The following is a 5,000-nucleotide window of genomic DNA, read 5'->3' as shown; positions in this document are numbered from 1 at the left end:
AACTAATAAGCCTTATTAGCACACGGCTGAAGTGGAGGCGATTTTAAATCGTCTGATTTTAGATATTTGATTTGTTTTTCTGTCTGATTGGATGTGATGTTTTATTCCAGGAGTCATTATCCATTTCATATGTCGCAATGGATCTCTTTCATTTTAAATTGCAACTGATTGAATTGCGCGTTTTTGTCGTGCAAAAAGGAATATAATAAGGACTAGCATTAATCTTGTGCACGCGTCTGCACTTCCACACTCATGCTCTCCCTCCGCTAATCAGACCCCTGATTTCAGCTATTTTCATTCCATTGAGCTTGGGAATTGATTGATCCCTGATTTGAGCCTATTTAAATGAATCAATCTTTTTAACGTTGTTGAAAATCATTTTTGCACTCATATTTGTTCTACTGCTATTACCTCCTAATTAAAACCTGTAACAAAAATCCGGACCCAGTCATTCTCTCGAATCGATCATTCAGACAGCAGCCATGTTCATTTCCCGTATATAGTAGTTGACTTACTTCATGCTGGCAATGGTCATTTTCGAGTTCTTAGTATGAATCAAACATTATGTGTTTGATTTCACCGAATTGAGAGCGAAAACTTATCTCTGACTTTTCTTGGTTCAGATGCAATAGTGGCTCCCGCTACTACTCGGAAAAGAAAGAATTTTATCCTCGATATTTTTCCAGAAAAACTTGAAACGTACCCAGGGTTGATGAAACCGATTGGAAATGGAATTGAAATGTGTTTAGAATGGAGTAGGTGGGTGACGGGAACGTCTACAATAAACACGCGAAACGGAACACAGTCCAAGTTAGTAGACGCTTCCAAAAGATTTCGAAATTGAAAAGGATAAATTGGAATAGTATGTTGGGAGGCGGGGAAGTAGATAGACGACAGATGGAGTCGAAGTGCTTGGAAAGTCGGCGCGTTTTAGGGTTTGCCAAAGGGATGTCACGAAAAAGGCACAAGAAGTATTTGTAGGGAATGAAAGGGGCTTGGTAAGTAAGGGCCTTGACAAACATTTCGAGGGCGCGATCCTATGATGGACTCGACAAATTGGTCTGTAAAATTGGTTCTACCTCCTCCTATGTGGTTTGGGGCTTTGATGAACAATTTGATGCGTCAGGAAAGTGGTTTGGTCTGAGCTCAGAAATGGCACAGAAACATGTATAGTTGTAGCGTTCAGGGGAATGAAATATTATTAAATAACTAGTTAACATATACAGATCCAGTACAGTTAATTACCTGAAGAGGGGTCAATTTTGTTAGGCGCTTTGTCATTTTCTTCGTTGAAGCGGAGTTAACTGCTACTTATTTTCAGATGATACTGAATCTCAGAAGGAAAAGACGAAACAAAGATGATTATGGAGATTTTGTTGTCGCCTGAGATGAGGTGCGGGTGGGTCTCTTAGAATTCGATATGATTGGCGAAACAGGAATGAGTGAATTCCATAGAAAACGATATTGATTGACGCAGACATCTAAACCAAAGGAAATGTAGTCTTACAGTGAATGCATACTTTCCAGGTAAATAGTTCCGTAATGAAGCAAAATAATGATATCAATCAACTGAGAATGAGTTCCCAATTACATAGATATATAAATGTAGCAAGAGGCGCCTAACTGTGATAATAGAAATCGTGAAATGATACCAAAGAATAAAAAATAAAAACAACGCAATGATAAATTTCCTTCAGAATAGTTCAGGTTATTTGCATGAATAAAGCAAAAGACTGAATGAATATAAAATGCCATTAAAATGATTTCGAGATAGGACTAATGAAAGGTAACTTCATTAATGGAAATCCAAAGTGAATAATCAAATGGGATAGAATGCAAAATCTTTTCCCGGTGTATTTCAAATGATTTGCGAATATTTAGATTCAAACACTGTGCAAATACTACTGCTTCAAATCTTAGTTACATCTCAAGCAAAGCACTGATGCCAATTATGTAGTTCTGCAAATAATATGGTTGTGACAGTCGACAGATATTTCTAATGGATCTGGTAAAAGTATATTGCAAATGAAAAACTTCTGTAGAAGTGCTTTACATTGAATAAAAAAGGGCAACAATAAAAACTACAATACACTGCTTACTTTAATTATAAGAGCAAAAATAATTAGTGTTAAATTGCCCACTTTGATTAAAATAAAAAATTAATTAGTGTTTGGTACATGACAGGAACATAGAGTAGCGAAACTTCGCTTTCACAATAAATTTGTGAAAAGCAGTTCTAGAATGAATCCACTGCAATTCCCTTGTGAAACTTCATTTCCAGAATGAATTCAGAGAAGCGAATGTTTCAGAATGGATCTCTTTCTGCGAAACTGCAGTTTCGGAATGAGCCCCGAGGAAAGGCCTCTCGAAATTCCGGTTCCAAAATGAACTGAGAAAAATCCTGTCGAAACTTCTGTTACAAAACGAACCGGAAATATTTTCCATGCAAACTGCAGTTGGAGAATGAACCAAGAAATTTCAGTATCAGAATGAATCAGGAACGATTTCCAGCGCTCAGTATCACGAGCAAATAATTTCCAGTTTGAAGATTTAATCCCTCAAAGAGGCAAGATTAAAATTAGAATTACCCCGAAAGAAACGTCATTTTATTTTGTCTTAGATGACAGCAAAATTTTAAGAAATATTCATAATGAGTAAAAATAAAAGATGGTACAAGGATTAAGTTTTTGATGAACATGATTTCATCTCAGTGAATGTAATAACAAAGAAAAATAAAATGGGATAAACCTCTCTTTGAAATTCTTAGTTCCAAAACGAAGTAAGGACTCGTGTCAAGACTTGGAGCTTAGTGAGAAAGTGTGTGACAAAAGAACATTGGTGACAGAAGGAAAAGATGGAATAATTAGCAGATATTAAGCGACACACGAAGTAGATTATCCACGTATAAATGAAAAAGTTTTTCTTGAGGGTCTGAATCCGTCTATGTAGATTTCTCTAGGCTGAAAAAGGATACTTGAGGTTTGTGATTTGAATACAAAGGTAGATAAACAGAACGAGATTGCTAACTTGGTAGGTTCTCAATACCTGCATTGAATGGGAATGGAGAGAATCATGTGGACACACTTTCTAAGTGCGACCAGCTGTTGTCAACATTTTGCATTTTGAAATTAATATTAGTAAGGATTCATAAAAAGATCAAATTGCTTAGAAGAAAGTTTGGTGTAATACATTTCATTGCAGAATAGATGGAAGAGTTAAGTTGAAGAGTGGAATGGTGAGAAGGGGGTTCGGTAGATGTTTGTATTGCTTTACCAAGATGAAATACAATTGAAAGTCTAGTAGGTGTCTTTAGTTGTTAAGCGATTCTTGATTCAGCTTGTGGCTTTAGTTATAATGAAAAGAAGCGAGTAAGATAAAAAACGATGTGAAAAAATGCAAGGCAAGTATAGAAAGAATATAGATGAAATCCTGTGTAGAAACCTGGAGGAAAACTTATTAGGAAACTTGTTAGAAAGCTTATAATAGAGCTAATGGAGGAGTGACGTCACCTGTGTTGAAGAGGTCTTACGGTATAGACAGAACTTGTTGACGCAGATGAGAAGTTTCGAAGAAAGTAGTCTGTGTTGGGTAGTGCTTAGATGAGAGGGATGCTACTGTTTGCTGTAGAAGAGGTTTTAAAGCATATATATTCAGTCCTCTTTAATATCTTATTGATGATTAGCCCGTGTAAGAATAAGCTGGATCTTTCAAAGAGTGTGGGGTGGCTGCTTTTAGATCATCTTATCTGTCAGTCATTATGAAGAGGAATTTTAAGAGACTGGGAAGAAAGTTTGTAATAGGAGAAAGTTGGAAATGATTGCTGGCAACAATGAATTGATGGGGATAAATGGAATCCAAGAAAACGGAGTAATGTACTATACTCAAGTAGGCAATGGAGAAATAGAAGGTAATACTTTTTTATAGGTATTTAGGAGCTAATGCAGTGTGATTATACATATACACACACACTCATACACACACATTCCTATATGTGTGTGTGTTTATTTGTGTCTGTCTGTAGTATGTATGGGTGTATGTATGTATGTATAAACAACATTGTTTGCTGGGGTGGAGAGAGAGAGAGACAGACAGACAGACAGACAGACAGAGAAATGGGTGGGGGGGGGAACCCTACTAGACTATAGAATGTCAACTTTTCGAACTACAACTTTGTAATTCTATTGTCTTTGTTGAAATTCACTGCCTTTAGAGTTTTGGAGAGCCAAGAATAAAAATATGGGATGTGAACACACACACACACATATATATTATATATTTATATATATATTATAATATATATCTATATATATATATATATATATATCATATATATATATATAGTATATATATCTATATATATATATATATATATGCTTAAAAAATCACTGTAGATGCACGTGACTTCATAAATAAGCGAATCCCACAGGAAAATGATAGTCAGAAATCCAAGCGCTTTCGTCTTTACTCGGACATTGTCAAGGAGTTAATGAAGTACAATTGGAGAGAAAGGTCTCAGGTACAAAACAAGATCAAGAATACCAGATGGTTAATTGTCAAAAGGGTAAAAATTAAAAGAGATAATCCAGGATTATCGGATATCACACGGTCACAAACCTAACCGAAATTACAAAGTACCTTTACAGTCCAAAACATGTATTAATTTTGTTGCTTATATTTATCTACAACTTTTTTCATAATGAAAGCATCAAGTTTAAATAAACCAAGACTTAAATTTAGAACATTTCTATTATTTGACTTTATGAAACAAGATTCAATGATATTCCTTTTAAGTGTGTCATTACATGGGATTAAGGCTCTTGCTTGACTCCAGTTAATAGGATGGTCTAAATCTCTCATATGTACGAATAATGCATTCGATATTTGCCCAGTTCTCACAGAATATTGATGTTGTTTGAGACGTTAATAAACAAATTTAAACTATTCAATTTGTTTATAAAATCAACATTGTTTTTAACATTCGTGTTAGAAATGTTTCTTAC

General features: G+C 35.1%; 1 protein-coding gene across 4 annotated transcripts in view; it reads left to right on the top strand.

The window, feature by feature from the left end:
• LOC135219238 (RING finger protein 207-like) overlaps positions 1-5,000 on the top strand; it is a 206,740-nt gene that overhangs the window by 525 nt on the left and 201,215 nt on the right. The window lies entirely within an intron of this gene.

Source organism: Macrobrachium nipponense, chromosome 1, assembly GCF_015104395.2.
Source record: "Macrobrachium nipponense isolate FS-2020 chromosome 1, ASM1510439v2, whole genome shotgun sequence".
In the NCBI taxonomy this organism is placed as follows: Eukaryota; Metazoa; Arthropoda; class Malacostraca; order Decapoda; family Palaemonidae; genus Macrobrachium; species Macrobrachium nipponense.
The sequence above is the reverse complement of the archived record's forward strand: the minus strand, read 5'-3'. Positions and strand labels throughout refer to the sequence as shown.